A 21,263-nucleotide genomic window follows, 5' to 3' on the forward strand; every position below is an offset into this window, starting at 1 on the left:
TCACCCAGCTATCCAAACCACCTGCAAGAGTTAACACAATAGAAGTAAACACAAGGAACAAAAACCAAAGGAGGAAGAAGAGTGAAATAATTTTATTGATTCATCCAAATATCTTCATACATGCCCAGCTATAAGGCCTTCTAGGTTACGACCAAATACAAATACATTCACATTCCAAGATCCAACTACAAATTTGCACTTTTAGTTCTGCTCTCCAAATTCCTCTTCTCCAAAACTTTCCTAACTCTAAGCCTAAACACTCTATATATACTTGCCAAAATGGCTTACATATTATTCTAGAACATTACATAAGAGGAAGGTCAAACCAATAAGGGTCCAGACACATCCCAATAAAAGATCTTAACATAAATGTCACAATCAAAATAAATCCTACAAGTTGGCTCACAAAAATCACATCCAAATGTTGACACTCGGCATACATTGGGTAACTCAACACATGAAGAGTCACTTGGCATACACTGGGTAAGTCAACATATGAAGAAGCACTCAGTCAACACTAGATTGCTAAAATAACTTGGCATCCATTAGAGCTATAGTAATTCAACATCCACTAGAGCTATAGTAACTTGACATCCACTAGAACTATAGTAACTCAACATCCATTAGAGCTATAGTAACTCAACATCCATTAGAGCTACAGTAACTCATCATCCACTAGAGCTATAGTAACTTAGCATCCATTAGAGCTACAATAACTCGACATCCACTAGAGCTATAGTAACTTCGCATCCACTAGAGCTACAATAACTTGGCATCAACTTGTAGATGTCACAACCTGAGCTAAATCCAACTCAAATTGAGAAATCCATAAAGCATCTTCAATAGGTTTGTTCTTCCGCTTCACCAAATATTCATAGTAATCTTTTCCTCTTGTGCTCTTGCCAACTCTCTAATCAAATATCTATTCAACTTCTTCAATCTACTTCTTAGGATAATCTTCTGATACAACAACTTCATCATCTAACTCGTGATACTTATACAAATCAGCAATATTGAATATAGGAGATATATCCATGTCATCAAGTAACTCAACTTCATAAGCATTACCACTATCAAACTTCTTCAAGATCTTTAAGGGTCCAAATTTCTTCATCTTCAACTTATTGTATGTTCCAATTGAGAATCTTCCTTTCCTCAGATGAACCATCACATCATCACCAACTTGAAAATCATGGTGTCTTCTACACTGATCAAATTTCTCCTTATACTTTTGATTACTTTGTTCCAACCTCAAATTCACTTCCTTATGTAAAGACTCCATAAAATTAGAAAATTCTTCTCTTGCAACACTTTTCTTTTCTTCACCAGCAACATCTCTCAAATTTGATATACCTCTAGGTTGCATTCCAATAACAATCTCAAAAGGAGTCTTCCCTATACTCCTATTCATAGAATTATTACATGCAGATTTAGCTTGTGCCAATACGATCTCCCAATTACTTGGCTTATTCCCAACTAAACATCTTAGCAAATTACTCAATCTTCTATTCACAACCTTAGTCTATCCATCTATTTGTGGATGGAATGTAGAACTAAATTTCAGTTCAGTACCCATCTTCTTCCATAAAGTCTTTCGAAAATAACCAACAAACTTATTATCTCTATCAAAAATAATACTTCTTGGTAATCCATGCAATCTCAAAATCTCTTTAAAGAAAAGTTCAGTAGCATGCTTAGCATCTAATGTCTTCTTACATGGTATGAAAAGAGCCATCTTAAAAAATCTGTCCACTACAACAAATATAGAATCATACCCCTTCACTGTCTTAGGAAATCCAAGAACAAAATCCATATTGATGTTAGTCCAAAGTTTGTTAGGAATAGTAATAGGTGTATACAAACAATTATTTTGAGTCACCCCTTTTGTAATTTGACAAATTCCACAACTCTTTACAAATTTCTTAGCATCCTTATACATTTGTTGCTAATAATACTTCTCTTTCATCAAACTCAATGTCTTATCAATTCCAAAGTATCTAACTAATCCACCACTATGCTTTTCCTTAATTAGATTCAACCTCATAGAACATCTACAAATACACAATTGAATACCTTTGAATAACATGCCTTCTTGAATGAAATATTCATCATACTTACTCATGTGATCTATCAGATTTGGTGCTCTGCACTCTCTCCATGCCTCAGAAAAATTAGGATCAGCATCATACAACTGTTTCATTTTATCAAAACCAGGAACTTCAACCTTTACTTCAATCAACAAAGAATTTATTCTACTCAATGCATCAACAACTCTATTAGTAACTCCACTCTTATGCTTGATCACAAATGTAAAACTCTACAAGTACTCAACCTACTTCATATGTATTTGATTCAATTTGTGTTGACTTCCCAAGTATTGTAAAGCTTTATGACCAGTATATAGTAAAAACTCTTTAAGAATCAAATAATGTCTCCACTTCTTTAATGCTTGAACAATAGCATAAATTTTTTGATCATACACAGAATATTTCCTTTTAGCATCATTCAAATTTTTACTAAAGAAAGCAACAGGCTTGCCTTCTTGACTTAATACAACTCCTATCGTATTACCACTTGCATCACATTCAACTTGAAATACTTTGTTGAAATTAGCCAAACCCAATGTAGGTAATTCAATAACCTTTTGTTTCAAAGTCTCAAAACTCTTATCAGTTTCATGTGTCCACTTGAATTCCTCTTTATCTCCCTTCATTGTTTCAATCATAGCATTACAAACAACACTAAAATTCTTTATAAACTTTCTATGAAAACTAGCCAAATCATGAAATGATCTTACCTCACCCAAATTATCAAGTGTAGGCCATTCCAAAATTGATTAAACCTTCTTAGGATCCATCTTCAAACCATCAAATGAAATCACAAATCCTAAATACACAATCTCCTCTTGCATAAAAGAACACCTTTTCAAATTAATCAGCAACTTTTCCTCTTTTAACCTCTGCAATACTTGTCTAATATGCTCAAGATGTTCTTTCTTAGTCTTATTGAATATCAAAATATGATCCAAATAAACAATCAGAAACTTACCCAAAAAAAATTTTAGAACTTCATTCATCAACCTCATGAAAGTACTAGGTGCACTAGTCAAACCAAAAGGCATAACTAACCATTCATACAAACCATCTTTTGTCTTGAAATTAGTCTTCCATTCATCACCTTCTCTAATTCTGATATGATGATAGCCACTCTTCAAATCACTCATGGTAAAATACTTTACTCCACTCAAACAATTGATTATGTCATCCATCCTCGACATAGGAAACCTATATTTCAATGTGATTTTGTTGATAGCTCTAGAATCAGTACACATTCTCCATTCTCCATTCTTTTTAGGTGCCAATATAGAAGGTAAAGCACATGGACTCAAGATTTCTCTTATCAAACCTTTCTACAAAAACTCATGCACTTGTATATTAAGTTTTTCATTCTTTGTAGGTGTCAATCTATATGGTGCTTTATTTAGCAAACTAGCTCCAGGAATTAGATCCATACAATGACTTATACTTCTCATTAGAAGTAAACCATTAGGAATATCCTTGGAAACAATATCATTATATTCCTTTAGCAAATTATCAATTTCTTTTGGTACTGAAATTCCATTAGTTTCTATTGTCACTCAGCCACCACTAACTAGTGCTTGGCTAACACTATTTGTTGATACACAACTTAATCCTCTAGGAACTATGGCAAAATAGACTTGATTCTTCCTTACTTCCTTTTCAAATTGTTTCCCATTAACCATGCAAATTTTTATTGTAGTGCAACTAGCCTCATCTAGACTTTCAATCAAAGGCAACAATGTTTGCTTCTTCTCATTCACCCAAAGAGTATATTGATTCAATCTTCCATCATGTACAACATATCTATCATATTGCCAAGGTTGCTCATCTTTGATCCATGAAACATGATAAGGTTTGGGATGTTTCAACCTCTGCAACTATAACTTTGTAACCATCTCTTTTGGATGCCAAATTTCTAGAACTTCCATTTCCAATGACCACTTTGCAACATTTTCCAGCCATCATACATCTTGTCTTGAAAAGACTTCTCCTTAAAATAGGTTCCTCATCACTTCCCTTATTACATAAGGTTCTTCTCACCATGAAATTTTCTTCAACCTCAGGTCCACTAGGTGAACCCTCATCATTTCTTGAATCACAACATTTTTGTTACCTTGCCCATTTTTAGAGGATCTACATTCTAAAGATCTATGTCCCTCTTTAGCACATCTAAAACAATTACCCTGAAATCCACCTCTAGAATAAGAATTACCTCTTCCTCGATAAGAATTAGTCCTTCCTTGGTAAGGATTACCACTTTTTCATTTGGTCTTGCCTTTGTCATCATTCTTCTATTTAGATTTGCCTTTATCCTACACAAAACTTTCAGATCTACCACCTTCACCATAAGATCTACCTCTGCCTCACTGGAATCTACCACCTCTACCTCTTTGTCTTTGTTCATGCTTCTTTTTCAAGATCTCCTCAACTTTTAAGGCATATTGGTATGCTTCTTCCACACTTTCCAACTTCCAAAAACTTATTTCATCTTGTATTCTAGATCTCAATCCATTAATGTAAATTGCAATTTTCTCAACATCATCATCCACATGTCCAAATTTGATGTCCAATCTATAGAACTCCTTGATATATTCTTTCATAGTCATGTCCTTCTGTTTCAAATTTTGCATCTTTCTCAACAAGCTAACTTGGTAATCAACAAGGAGGAATTCTTTCTTTACTTTGTTCACCATCTTTGGCTAAATTTTGATCTTCTCTTTTCCTCTCCTTTGTCTATTAGTTTGCAATTTCTCCTACCATAATGATGCATGACCTTTCAACCTAGTTACTGAAATCTATACGTTTCTATTATTAGGAGTGTTTTCATACTCAAATGACTTATCTATACTAGAGATCCAATCCAAAAAATCATTGGTATCCAATTTTCCATCATAAGCAACAACATCTATAGGAGGCTTTGAATTTTCCCTAGACAACACTCACAACAATCTTTCCTCATCTTGATCTTCTTCAAGTTCTAGATTATGGTTTGGTGTTGCTGCTCCATCATCACTTACATCATCAAGATGTGCTCCTCTCCTTTGGGCTATCTCCATAGCATCTAATCTAGCTACAATTTGTCTCAACTAATCCAATATAGCATTATCAATATTATTTCCTCTACCATGAACCATCTTTACAAATCAAGTTCCTACAAGGTCGTAAACCTCTACAAGTTATAGGTCAAATTCGTGAATCTAAAACTCTACAACCAAATCTAAATTAGGGTTCTACATGATCCAATCTCCAAAAGGATGAACCTCAAGCTCTAATACAAAACTAACATAGGAAAAAGGATGAATAACTAGGGCCGAAGGCTCACCCAGCTATCCAAACCACCCTACAAGAGTTAACACAACAGAAGCAAACACAAGGAACAACAACCAAAGGAGGAAGAAGAGTGAAATACTTTTATTGATTCATCAAAATATCTTCATACATGCCCAGCTATAAGGCCTTATGGGTTAAAACCAAATATAAATACATTCACATTCCAAGATCCAATTGTAAATTTGCACTTTTAGTTCTGCTCTCAAAATTCCTCTTCTCCAAAACTTGCCTAACTCTAAGCCTAAACACTCTATATATACTTTCCAAAAATGGCTTACAAATGATTCTAGAACATTACATGAGAGGAAGGCTGACCCAACAATAGTCTAGATGCATCCCTAGAAAAGATCTTAACATAAATGTCGTAATCAAAATAAATCCTACAAGTTGGCTTGCAGAAATCATGTCCAAATGTTGACACTCAGCATACACTGGGTAACTCGACACATGAAGGATCACTTAGTCAACACTAGATTGCTACAGTAACTTAGTATCCATTAGAGCTATAGTAACTTGACATCCATTAGAGCTACAATAACTTAGCATCCACTAGAGCTATAGTAACTCAGAATCTATTAAAGCTATAGTAACTCAACATCCATTAGAGCTACAACAACTCGGCATCCATTAGAACTATAGTAACTTGACATCCATTAGAGCTATAGTAACTCAGCGTCCATTAGAGCTATAGTAACTTGACATCCACTAGAGCTATAATAACTTGACATCCACTAGAGCTATAGTGACTTGGCATCAACCTACAGAATGAACAATAATGAGCAGGATAACAAGGCAATCTAGGATGCTCCTGCATCACTTATTCCTTGTGACTTCACCATTTTCATCATACCCATTTGGTTCCAATCACATTTTTGTCTTCTGGTCTAGGAACTAGAGTTCATATCTTGCTTTTCTCAATTCATTCAATCTATTCTTCCATGGCTTTACTCCAATCCACATCTTCTAAGGAATCTTTCAACATTTTAGGCTCTTTCATACTCAACAAGAACATATCATTTCTCAACTTATTTCTTGTCATTGGTCTAGCATCTTTATGTCCAATGATTTGTGCAACAAGATGATGTCACTTAACATATTTAGACAATCTTGGTTTAGCTCTGGTTTCTTCATTTGGTCTTTCAACTTTTGAGTCACTATGTACATCTCTATTAGGTATTTCATCATTTCTGTCATGTACACTAATCTCAGAATTAGAATGTACCTCAACTTTATTATGTTACTCAACACCTGAATGTAGCTCAATTCTTGAATGTAACTTGACATTCATAGCATGTGAGTCAATAGTCACTAAAACTTGTTGTTGGTTTGTAACTTGATTTGTAGCATCTTCTCTAGTAGGCATATCTTCATAAAAGTATACAAATGATTTGGATTCTTCTAGTTCCTTCATAGGTTTAGCCTCATATCTTCTATATATTCATACAATTTCACATTTTCACTTTCTACAACTTTGTTAGTATTAGTATTTAAACACTTATAAGCTTTAATTCTTGTGGAATAACCTAAGAATATACCTTCTTTACTTTTTGCATCCATTTTACAATTCCTAAAATCTTTGAGAATATAGAATTTTCTTTCAAATACCTTCAAACATTTTACATTGGGTGAGTATTCATACCATAGTTCAAAAGGTGTTGAGTGAGTACCTTCCTTGACTTGTATATGGTTCAAGGTATAGATAGTTGTACTTGCAGCTTCTCTCTAGTATTTCAAAGAAACATTTTTCTCCATCGTGAGTGTCATAGCATAGTCCATTATAGACCTATTTCTCCTTTCAACAATTCCATTTTGTGGAGGGGTTATAGGAGCAAATTCTTGTCTTTTGATTCCTTTGCCATTACAAAACATCTCAAACTCATTTGATGTAAATTCTCCTCCTTTGTCAGATCTCAAACATTTCAAAAATTTACTTGTTTCCTTTTCAACTCTTGCTAAGTACCACTTAAACATTTTGAAAGCATCAAATTTATGTTTTAGAAACATAAGTATCATCATTCTAGAATAATCATCAACAAGAAACATAGTGTGCATATCTCCTTTGTAGCTTTACACTTTAATTGGTCCACACAAGTCAGTATGAAAAATCTCTAGTATTCCTTTAGAGGTATGAGTTTTACTCTTAAAACTTGATTTTTTCATTTTTCCTAATTGACATTATTTGCACATTATATTGGCAGGCTTCTTCAACTTAGAAAAACCTCTAACTTTTCTCATGTTATTGATACTAACTAGGTTATCAAAATTAGCATGGCATAACCTCTTGTGCCATAGCTATACATCATCAAATTTTACAAATAAATAAGTAGCATCCTCTATATCAAGTTACTTATAGTTTTATCACCCTTTCCAATTAGTTTTTCATTCATATCATATATCTTAGAAATATTTTTTTCAAACACAACCTTACATCTTGAATTATTTATTTGTGACACACTTAACAAATTATAGTTAAGTCCTTCAACATAGTAAGCATTGTAGCATAAAATCTTTTTCTGTGAGTTTGATAGAACCTTTTCCTTTTATCAAACATGGTGCATCATTACCAAATCTTACACTATTTCCATCATAGCAATTCAAGGTAATGAATTTACTTTTATCTCTAGTCATGTGATGTGAACACCCACTGTCAATGATCCATCTATCATTCTTGTTCACACAAGACACAAGTGCAATTGCCTCATCTTCATTAGATTTTTCCTTCATTGCAACATATGCCACTTTATCATCATATTCATCAAACTCGTCTCTTTTTTCCTCTTTAGAAATGTAGAAAGACTTCTTGAATTTTTCTTTGTAATCTTTGTTGTCTTCATCTCTTCTACTTTTGTACTTGTCACCACCTTTGTAGTTCTTCTTTGGACATCTAATAGCAATATGACCAACCTCATTGTAATTGAAACAAATCATAGGTAATTTACCTTTATACTTGCCTTTACCTCTATGAAATCTCCTTGCTAGTAGTGCTTCAAGTTGATCTGCATCCTTCTAATTTATTTCATTATTACTAGACATATATTTTGTCTTTTCCTTCTTCACATTAGGTTCTTTTAGTGATAGCTTAGCTTTTAAAATAGATTCAATATTTTTAGGTTTGTAATTATCAATATTAGATAGCTCAAAAGTAGCAAGTCTACCTACCAAAGTTCAAGGTTAGAACATTCCTTAGTACACATCTTAGTTCTCATATAGAAGAAACTCTAATAGCATATCTAGATAGCAGTGTTCTCAATACTTTGCTTAGTACTTTATCATTATCTATTGTACTAGTAGCTCCTCTTATTGCATTAACAACATCTTTTATCCTTTAGCAATATTGACAAATATTTTCAGCTTCTTACATTTTCATATCATCGAACTTACCTATGAGACTTTCATCTTTGGCTCTTAGAACATTCTTGTCTCCTCCATGGATGGTGTGTAAAGCATCCCACATTTTCTTTGCACTATCAAGACTTTTAATATCATCAAAGTCAACATTTCTTAGGGTAGAGGCAATTTCCAACATTTTCTAGTTGTGTTCTTTCTTCTTTTTTAGATCCTCAGTAGTTATGGCTCCAACAAGATCAACATGCTCAATAGTAATGGTATATTGTGCATGATCTCCAAGTTCTTTAAGGTGTAGCTTATTCAGACTTTTCCATATAGGAAAGTTATCTCTATGAAGCTTGGGTACATCTCTTTTTGACATCTTGATCTTTGTGCTTTTAGTACCTTCAAACTAGTTCTCTTAAGTAGATGGCTCTGATACCAATTGTTGGAATTATTTAGAATATTAGAGAGGGGGGGAGGGGGTGAATTAGTTATCCAAGATCTAGATGTATAATTAAAACTTTCCACAGCTTAGTGAGCCCATAAAATATTTATCATCATGCATACATCCATAAGATTATGTAATCACTTAAAACTTGTAAGTTATTGTCAAATCAATTTGCAAAAATGTAAATACGAAACATAAATAGATTCAATAACACTCTTGACACAATGATTTACATGGAAACCCAATTTGGAAAAAAGCACTAGCAACATGCTACTCTTGCTCACTCTACTAAAGTGATGTCCTATGAAAGGCCAAGCCTGTTAAAGGTTACAATACACATTGTTAAATGTGACTTGGTTAAAGGATTTCAATTACCCTATTAGGAGTGATCCTTGTTAGAGCTCTTTAGACCATTCACTTGGAATGTCACTCGGTTAAAGTATTTATAAATAACTATTAGGTCAACTTTAATCCAAAGGATTTACCCTAAACTAATACAATTATTAGAGAGTAACAATAAGGATTGATTTGATAAAACCTTCAACTCCATTTGCAGATTATAGATTTTTGTTTTAGTCATCCATTCTACTTGGCTTTCACACACTTAAGCTCATATTGCTTGTTCACTTTTCAAGCGTTCATACCCTTAAGCCTTCTTGCTTAACTTGACAATGCAAATTCTTCACTTAGGTCACTGAATGAAGCAATACCCTAGACTCCTTGTCTCCCTTAGATTCTCACACATGAAAACCATTGCTTCTGACTAGCCATCCCTATATATAGAGAAGATATATTTCCATTTATTCTCCATCATCCAATTTAGGGTCGGGATAGAATAGGTAGGATTCAATGAATCTACCCTTTCATTTCATCCCTTTCTAGAAACTTCTCCTTCAATCCTATTTGAATTTTCCATAAAATTGTTTACCATGGATTCTGTGCCACCAACTCATCAATCTTATCTTCCACATGATTCATAAAATCCAAGAAAACAAACTTGTTGGCTCAAATCTATCAAATTCATGATCTTTCAAAAAGTGTTGACACTTGGCATTAACTAGCTTCTTATGCTTAGTACATACAATGTTGCTCAACATCCTGTGTAAAATCACTTGGCATGAACTATAGTTTATTGGTGCTTAGTATCAACTATTTCACTCGACATATGCTAAAATATACTTTTACTCAGCTCTAACCAATTTTTGGCTTGACTTGCACTAACTTTTCTTGTCACCTACTATCCACTCGATCAAGCTTGGTAGACAAACTTTGTTTAACTTGTTCTTCTGAACTTACTTAGTGTAACCAAACTTTGCAACCTTAAGTAGATTATCAATGCACTATGATATCACTATATTAGCTAATTCTTATAATCCTTTTCATTTCATAACTCAACCTTTCCTCTAGGTGCTATTGTTACATCATTTGATCAAATCCTATTCATCAATCAAACAAGTGATAGTACTTAAATCATATAAGAAGTTCTCTTACTAGCAAAATAACAAGTTTGACATCAGTGAAAAAATAATTATTGAAACACATTTATCATACTCATATCAATCTGTTTTCAACATAGTAGTGGAGATTTGTGGGTGTTATCCCCACCCTAGTTTTACCTTCACCTTGGAGGGTTTTTGGGTAATCAAATATTTAGTGTTATGTGTTTACATTTACTTTCATATTTATGGTTATATGATTGATGATGTTGATATGAGATGGGTTGAAGGTGAATACGTTTCAATAGCTTAATTTCCCAATAATGTTTCAACAAAATTGACATATGTATTGCAAGGGAGACACATAAGCCATGCAACATCCAAGTTTTCTCACACATTTGTGAGAAGATTGGGATGTGATGGGTCAATGTGTACTTTAAGCACATGTATAAGTGTGCATAAGATATCTGTAAGAGGAAAAGGTCTAAAAAAGACTTTTGGAAAGTATAAGAGATGTTATTAAACATGTAAGCAATCCTTGTTTGGAAAAGTTTAGCATTATTTGGAAAATTTCAATATTTGGACATTTGTTCACACATGAGTGAGCAATTATTAAGAGTAATGGTTGTGGGAAGTAGGAAATTAGCCAAATTAGCCTCACTTGATTAGTGGATAGATCTATTAGCTAGAAAGTGATGTGTAAGGTAAGATCCAGGTATGGATTAAAATTAAATTAAGTATAACTTAATTAATTAGTTTTAATAGAAATCCATCATGTGAGGGGGAATTACTAAATAACATTTATGTAAAGGGGATTTATGGAGGTATGTGTATTAAATAAAAATTATTATACTAACGGAAGTATTTTAATCAATTTTAAATACCTTAGGAGAATTAATATATTTAATTAAATAGGTAGTTGAATATAAAAAATATAATTAATGAATGAATAATTAAAATTAATATTATGAAAAATATTAAATTAATTAATTTAATCATGAAGGGATAATTTTAGGTGTCTACAATCATGTTATTATTATATCATATCCACTTATAATGGGTGGATACTACCACCTTTGAGAATGATCTGCCTTTTGTAGTATTGTCATATTATCACATACCCACCTTCTTTGGGGTGATAGTTTTTCATGTTTATTATCATTTAATTAGACAATAACACTTGTCATTGTCTCATTCATTCATTTTTACTCTCCTTAACTATATAACTAATGGGTCACCTAATCTAGTGGATTAATTTTATTACATTCTTAGTAAAAATACAATTTATTCTCATATTATTTCTCTCTTGGTTTTGTACTCTCCATTTATCTTATGGGTTTTGGTTGGCTATCTCCATAGTTCAAACTTGTAGTTACCTCCTCATGATGACAAGGAAGTTTAAAAAAGTCATAATTGATGTCCATATTGCACAAATGGAAGGAGTGTAATGATGTAAAGATTATGGATGTCAAGGAAGTTGTAATAGCCTCCATAATGACAATGGATGCATGACAAATATCTAAAAGTTTGTTCAGATGCATCTTTGATATTCGTTTCAAAGAAATATTTATATATAAGCATGTGTGCATCTTGTAATAAGGGTTTTTCACTTTTAAAAGAGAACAACACTTAGAAATATCTACAATTTCATTTTTGAACCTTACCTTTGTATTCAATTAATCAATAGAAGAAAACATTTCAAATTGTACCTAGTTTACCTCCATCGTGTGAATACTTTAATTTTATGGATGATTTCAAAGGTCTATGTTAAGTTTAAATGAATATAGCTAATGATTGTTGTATTTTTTGGATTCCTTAATTTCATGATAGATGTGTACATTGTTGAATCACATTTTATACTCTTTCAATTGTTTGTATTCATTTGTTATATGGATTAAAAATTATTTCATTTGTTGAGAAAAATCCATATGGAATACTTATTTTAGTGAGGTAATGTGAACATCTCCATAAGCCAAAGAAGATGCTTCTCATGAAAAGATCTACCTATTTTTCTCTATGTCTATACGATATTGTCAATTTCTTCTCTTTCCATCAATGTATAGTTTGTGGCTTTTGTGCTCAACCTTTTGGAGTTGCTTGTTTCTTATATTTATGAAGAAGAGTTCAAAGTGTTGTAAAAGTTTGGGTGCGTCATCTTAATTCAATTATTTTTTATGCTTTTCCTTCTTTCACCTTTCTATCCCCTCCAAACATGAAGAACTAATTTCTAAAACACTACTGTGATTTAATGGCAGAATTGTATTCCTCATCAATAGACTCTCATAAGAATTGTATCTTACTAAATGTAAAACTTTGAATTGAACAAAAATACTAACAACATTCTAATGATACTATTATTTAAATTTATTTATTTTTAAATTATAAAATGAAACTCAAGACAATTATTTATTTTCTTATTAGAAAATGAAAACCACTAGAATAATAATAAATTATGAAATCACACTCCAAGTTTTAAAATAATTATAACATAGGATTCTTAATTCTTACATTATTTATCTAAAAACGTAGATAAATTATATAATCCAAACACTTATCATACAAAACTTCAATATTCTTTGTAAATCAAACCGGCATTGTATAATCAACATAATTGCCAATTCGGTGGTCATGATGGAAATTGATATCATATGTCAAAACAATAGTCATTTTCTTGAAGAGGGATTGATGGGAAAAGGCATAAACTAATTATAACCAACAACTTTAGACCTCACTAACTTTTGTCGTATTAGTTTTGAATTATTCAAAAGTCAAACAATAGAAACCATATTCCCAAATTTCACATCATAATAATTTGGCTAGAAAACCAACCTCATTTGAAGAGACTAGTATAAGATTATACAAAATTTGATGGTTGATTAATTTATATTTTGTTGCAAATAAATAAATAAAATATAGAATTAATAAATGATTGTAGTCTAATCCCAAATTCGGTTTCATGTGTTATTTTTAAAAGAATCCAAAGTATAATTGTCTTGGGAGAAAGAACCTTAAAAGCGGTGGGTATAACCATATCTAGATTCTACAAACCATTATTTTTTTTATTTTTAAAGATTAAATATATGTATTTAGAAGAGCATTTACTTTTAACTATCTCACTTGCAAGAAAAGTTAGGGATCAATGGTTCTCTTAACTACAAAAGCATAAACATAAAAACATCATAGATAAAGGGAATAAGGTGATTTTGTTCAAATGATAATAAACCTTTTTTTTCCATTAAATGAATAAAAATGATATATTATTATTTTTATTTAAAAAAATGCATATGAAAAAATATGAACGGTAGAAGAAATATTTATAAAATGTTAAGATCAAGTATAAGTAATGATATAATGTTTGTTAAACAGTGAAAGTCATATTTTTAAAGGGTGGAATAGTATTATAGTTGTCCAACCTGCCTTATATATAATTGGAATTAGAGCCATCAATGGTGTACTCTCAACCAATAATTATATCCTTAGATTTACTAGCATGAATAGGAGAAATTGTTGAAGCATAACATGCAGGCTTTCTAAAATCTAGTCATTTAGGAGTCCCTCAATCACACTAGGAGGAGGATCAAGGTAGGAAGGTGGGTTGTGACCACCAACAATAAAATTGATTTGTATCTCTTTTAGAAGGTGGCTAAAAGGCATGTGATTTGGATTATCCCTAACTAGGTGGTTGAAGGAGACAGGGCATTGGCAATTCTACATGGTGTGACATTATTGTAGTTATTTAACAACACTTATAGATGTGCAACTTCAACTAAATATTTATTTCTTTACACCTAAATATAAATTAATATTTGAATAAATCATAAGTTTAGTGTAAAGCAAAAAACAGACACCTATAGAAAAATTATAGAAAATAAAAAGACATGTGTCTATCCAAATGCTAAAGATGATTTTTACCTTGAATATATCTCAAATATAGGAAATTTTAGCAAGAAATTTAAGCAAATCACACAGTAAGACCACATTCAATAACAAAAGCTTGAAAATCATGAATCCAATTTTAGGAATCTTACACTCTAAGGAAAAATAAATAAATAAATATACTTAAAAGTTTCCTATTATTCACAAAATAAGTAATGGGAATTGACAACTCCTAGATCAGTCAATTCAGTACCAACAAGAAGTCCTTAATAAAGAATACATCAAGAAAAAAAAGAGAAACATTTGTTTCAAGAAATGATAGCTAAATATTTTAAAATATGTGGTGCCAAGTACATAGAGAAGGCTAAAGATGACATCTATAATTTTATAATGTGAAACCATGGAAAGATAGGGCAACAACCAAGCATGTATCTTGTAGGGTTTGTATTGTTAAATGGTTTTCTTTAGATTATATTTTCAATCTCTTTGTCAAGGATTTAAGGTTCTAAACCTGATTTTTAAATCATAGTGAGAAAAACTAAAATTAAAAGTTATTTAATAAGTATCAAATTCAAAATTAGAGAGCAATGACTATTCTTTAGATTTTAGTTAAGAAAGGAAATTTCAAGTAATCTTCTAGAAAGTGTCTAGAAAAACCATGAATCCCCTTTTAAAAGAATTTCAAAGGATAAACCCATAAAGCCTTCACAAGTGGTTGATCATGAAATGAAAGAACTAGACACCATCAAATAAACCATTGATTTAGTGAATATTAATTGTCTCAGTATATTTCTATGTATTAAGATTCCAATGATTAATGTTGAAAAAAATTGATCAATTGTATATTTTCTTTGATGTTACACAAAATGTCATACATTTACCAGGTAGTATCTATCAAGCTCACTCGGGTGATGAAGACAATTCTTTGTGGCTGCCAAGCATTCCTATGTATGCCAAGTTTAGAAGTCAGTGTCAATCAAGTTCACTTGGGAGACAAAGGAAAGTTGGAAGGTAACGAGTGTTAAACGAGCTCACTTAGTTACCAAAGAGAATTCATAGATAGTGTCTATCGAGTTCACGTGGGAGACAAAGAGAGTTGGAATGAAAACTAGTGTTAATCAAGCTCACTAAGTTAACAAAGGAAAATATATTTTGGTTATTGTCTATCGAGAAAGGTTGGCTAATGAAGGATTTTCTTGCTTTGGCGTATTGAGTTAAATGAATATGATTGATGGTTTTGACCGACTAAGGAAATGCCATATTATTTATTCTAACTTATATTCAAGCTAACTTGACAATGTATAAGATATAAATGTAGGGTCAAGTTGTGGGATTGAATATGAATTCATGTGTGAAGAAAAATGATTCTTAGAGGAAACAAATTTAAAGGATAAGAAGAATATCCTTATGGATATGAAAAGATACATTTGATCAAGAAGGATCAATTATTGAAGTCAGAATTGAGATATATAATCAGAAATTAGGTCATCTCATTGTTACTTTCTAATCATTTTAGTAGTGATCTGAAATATCTTAATAGAGTAGGCTTTACAACTATTTGTAAATCCTCTAACAAGGTGGCATTTCTACTTGAAGTGTCTTAAAGACCTTTAACAAGGCCACTCCTAATAGGGTCACACCTAACAGTGTGTTTTATAACCTTTAATAGAGTTGGCTCCTATAGGGCTCACTTCAGAAGAGTGAAAAATAGTAACTAGTTACAATTGGTAGTTCTTCACAAATTCTGTTTCCACGTTAAATCTTGGTGTCACTTGTGTTCATGCTATTTACTTTCATGTGTATGCAACTAATTTTAATTAATTTTAATCATAGTTAACATCTTAAAGATTAGTTATTTCAAGTAATAGTTGATTTTAAGTTTTTTCCGAGTCACAATATTTACTAGTGTAAATCGAGTGCCTGTGTGTTTATCAAGTTACAACATAATATAGTTTATCTAAATTTATGTTTTGATTTGTGTTGACATCTAAGGGATCTAGGATTTATTTTTGTGGTAATTAACCCACCGCCCCCCCCCCCCCCCCCCCCCCCCCTTTCAATTACTCCACTTATATTTCCAAAAATTGGTATTAGAGCTTTTGGTGCTTGCAAAGAATGTTTCAAGGACCTAAGCTAAAGATCAAGATGTCTTACAGAATAGAGACTCCAAAGTTGAACAAAGATAACTTTGTAGCATGGCAAGAACTTATGAAGTTGCATTTGGAAACCATCAGTGATTTAGGTTTGAAATATCTTGATAATCAATACAAGGCTCCTACTGGAACATTGATAGTTGAAGAGATTACTGAAAAGAAAAAGCATAACATCATGATTATTGATATTGCTTCTTCTATTAACTATGTTGAATTTGATGAGGTTAAATGTTGTACTACTACTCATGAAATGTGGACCAAATTGAAGGATATCTATGGAGGTGATGAAAATGTAAGAAGAGCTAAGCAAAAAGTCCTAGAGGTCAATTTGAACAGATGAAGATGATAGAGGATCAAGACATTACAAAATATGTTGAGTGAATCAAAGCAAGTGTTGGTGCAATCAAAGCCTCTGGAGGAGACATTGCTGATAAAATAGTTGTAAGAAAGGTACTCAAAACCCTTCTTCCTATCTATGTAGTTATAATATTTTCTATTCAAGAGATGAGATGTGATCCAAATAATAAGATAAATCTGGATGCTCTTGTGGGAAGATTGACATCAACTATGATAAGTATGTTCCTAGTTCCAAAGGTATTGAGTTTGCATTTGAATCTAGGATTTCACTTGAGAAGAAAGGTGGAAAATAAAAATCCAAAGAAGAGGAAAGTGAAGAAGAGGAAGAAAGTTATAATAGTGATATTGAAGTCATTAAAGCTCTACTTACAAGGAAATATCTCAAAACTAGAGGAAAGTACAAAGGTAAGATCCCTCTAATATGTTTTTCATGTGAAGAATTTGGTCACATTGTTGCAAGGTGTCCAATTTCAAAAGAAAGAAGGAATTTAAGAGCTAAAAGGACTACAAGGAAAAAGGTAAGAAATTTTTTTTTATGGCTAAAGATTCTAACAGCAGTGATAATGATAAAATGGTCTATATAGTTGTAAAAGATGAATCAAACAATGAATCAGATAAGATAACACTTATTTCTCATGTTAGTAAGAATGATACATGAATTATTGATAGTGGTTGTTCTCACCATATGACTAGTGACAAATCTAAGTTTGAACATATGGAACACTATGATGCTGGAAATGTTAGATTTGGAAATAATGAACCTTATTTCATAAAAGGAAATAGTTTTATTTCACTAACCAATGAACTTAGATGTGACAATTCCTACTGGGTGGAAGGACTAAAGCATAGTCTATTGAGTGTGGCATAGTTGGATAACATTGGATTCAAGGTAGAAATCATGAATGGGAAGGCCAAGGTGCTAGATAGAAAAGAAAATCTAGTTGGGTCTTGTAATCATACAAAAGGTAACCTATTTTACCTAGATCTCAGTGAAAGTTCATGTTTCATTGCTCAAGTAGAAGAACATTGGTTATGGTTTAAAAAGTTATGTCATGTGAACATTGATAATCTAGTAAAGATAAGCAAGAAAAAAAGATTAAGAGGTATTCCTGTTTTTGGGAAATCTGATATGGGTCTATGCAAAAATTATCAAATTGAAAAGATGGGAAAGACTAGTTTCAAAAGAGAAAACTATCATTCAGAAGAAGTCTTTGATTTGGTTCATATAGACCTTTGTGGATCTATTGGAATAGAGAGCTACAATGGAGATAAGTTAATCATTTTATTTTTTGATGACTATTCTAGAATGATGACTATAATGTATTTAGAATAAAAAATTGAAGCTTTTCAAAAGTTTAAATGGTATTTGGCTAGAGTTGTGAAAGTGACATGAAAGAAATTAAAGTGTCTTAGGTCAGATAGAGGAGGTGAATTCATCTCTAATGAATTCAATGAATTATGCATTGAGAAAGGAATCAAAAGACAAGTAACAACCACTAACACACCTCAATGGAATGGTATAGTAGAAAGAAAGAATAGATCTATCATTGATTGTGCAAGAACCTTGATGATAGAAAAGAATGTTTCAATCAAATACTGGAAGGAAGCAATCAGTACAATAGTACATACCTTAAACAAAGTACAAATGAAGAAAGACTCAAATAAAACACCTTATGAACTATGGTATGGCTATAAACCCAATATAAGTTACTTGAAAGTATTTGGTAGTAAATGTTATATCTTGAAGGAATCTAGGAAAGGAAAACTTGATGTCAAAAGCGATGCAGTCATATTCTTAGGATACTCTTATAGAATTAAAGCATATAAGTGTTTGAATCTATCTACTCATAAGATCATAGAAAGAACACATGAAAAAATTGATGAGTTTGCATAAAAGAGTGAAGAAGAAAGAAGTAAAGAACCTAAGGATTATAGAAGGATTGTGTACTATGAACTTGATACATTGCCTAATCTAGTTGGAAGTTAGGAATCTTCACCTCTAGACTACCTAAAATCTCTAGAATTACCCAAGTTGCAACTAGTACAACTTGAGTCATAGTCAGAAGGACCCTTTTCATAGTCAAAAGCTACGAATTTGTAGCTAGTACAACCCAAGTCACTTGAAGAGCCTGAGTCACAAATAGTGGGATCCAAGCATGAAGATCATGCTAAGCTATGTGAAACAATTTCTCAATCCAAAGTATTTGTGAATGTGATTGGCACAAAGTGGGTTTTCACAAATAAGATAAATGAAGATGGAGAAGTTTCTAGAAACAAAGCAAGGTTGGTTTGTAAAGGTTATTCTCAAGAGGAAGGTATTGATTATGGTGAAAATTTTGCTCTTATTGCAAGATTACAAGGTGTTAGGACTATACTAGCATATGCAACACACAAAGGTTTTAAAGTTTATCAAATGGATGTGAAATCTATATTCTTGAATGGAATTCTTGAAGAGGAAGTTTACATAGAAAAATTAGAAAGTTTTGTAGATCTTAGAAAAATGGATATGGTTTGTAAACTACACAAAGCATTATATGGACTAAAGCAAGCTCCTAGAGCATAGTATGAAAGACTTCATAAATACTTGATAAAGATTGGTTTTCAAAGGAAAAAATGATAATAGTAGCCTATATATCAAAGAAGGACCAGATAAGAAGATTGTATTGGTAGAAAAAATTTTGATGACACATTGTTTACTAGAAATGACGAATTGTGCAAAGCCTTTTTAGAAGAGATGAGTAAAGAATTTTAGATGTTCATATTTGTTGAGATAAAATTCTTTGTTAGATTTTAGATTCAATAGAAGAAAGATGGTATCTACATTACTCAATCTAAGTATATCAAGGAGACACAAAAGAAATTTGGAATGGAGGATTCAAAGCTAGTTGGAACACCTATGTCTACTGGGTATAAGCTTCCAAAAATGATGATTCCAAGGAGATAGATCAGACCACATACAAATCAATGATTGGTAAATTGTAGTATGTTGTGCATACTAGACCTGACATTGCTCTTAGCTGATATGGTGACAAGATTTTCAATTAATCCTAAAGAAAATCATATGATGGTAATCAAAAGAATCATGAGGCTTTTGAAAGGTACTAAAGACTATGGATTATGGTACAAGAAAGGAGGCAACTTAGAGTTAATAAAATTTACTAGTGCTGATTGGGAAGGAAGGATTGATTATAGAAAGAACACTAGTGGTGGGGCATTCTTTCTTGGTAAAAGACTGGTGTCTTGGACAAGCAAAAAGAAGAATTACATCTCTCTATCAACAACAAAGGAAGAATATGTTGCAGCAATAGTTAATTGTTCCAATATTTTTTGAATCAAGAAACTGTTGGCAGGTATGAAGATAGAGATCAAGGTTCCAGTGGTTATCTCCTATAGTTCCTCTCCTGTTTGTAGTCTGTACCTTGTCTATTTTTGATTCGAGAGATACTTGATACTCTTTTGATATATGTACCTTGAGACGACCTGCAGGTCGAATGTTATATTTTGATTTCCGTACCATAGATGCTTTGTTGCTATGATGTTCAATTTATCATATTTGCATGTTGATGTTATTTTGAGATGACAATAGATCTATGATAACTGATTATCTGGTTATATGATGTATTGGACCTATTTGTTGACTATGTTATGAGATGGATTCTACGCTATGGTTATTTACTTCATTCTTGTATCTTCACGCTTTCTGTGAATGTGAGTGATGTAATGGATTAAATAGGTATTTTAATACATGTTGCTTTGGCTATGATATTATTTTCCATTGCACTTGATTGTGTGTTTTAGTGTGCAAGAATTATATCCCTGGCAGTGGCCTATGGAGTTAGTGATCCAGCTGTTCATATTTGGCCAATGTCACTCCTATATGGTCGACGTATCCTTATTTAGTTGTTTTATATTAAAACCTTTCAGTGATTAGTAAATCCGAACTCAGTTGCATTATGTGATTAGACCAGTGAACATGTTTGTGCTTTTAGAAGTTCGCATTTATCGCGAAAGTGTTAAGTGTTTTTCTGTAATTTTGGGTTTTTGGGTTTTTAATCTTTTGGATTTAATTTTTGGCAGCTTTGCCTTAGGTGAATTTCCATTACAGATAATAACCTATTTTTGTTTGGGTTGTTTCGGAGTTTAACTATGCTAGCTATCTATTTTCCATTATCAGCTATTCACTCAAAATGAATAAATATTGGAAAAGTGAATTCATTATTTACTTCTCACATTTTGGAAAATTGAGTTTGGA

This window comes from Cupressus sempervirens, chromosome 7 (assembly GCF_028749045.1).
Source record: "Cupressus sempervirens isolate cs-2001-9-10 chromosome 7, ASM2874904v1, whole genome shotgun sequence".
NCBI lineage: Eukaryota > Viridiplantae > Streptophyta > Pinopsida > Cupressales > Cupressaceae > Cupressus > Cupressus sempervirens.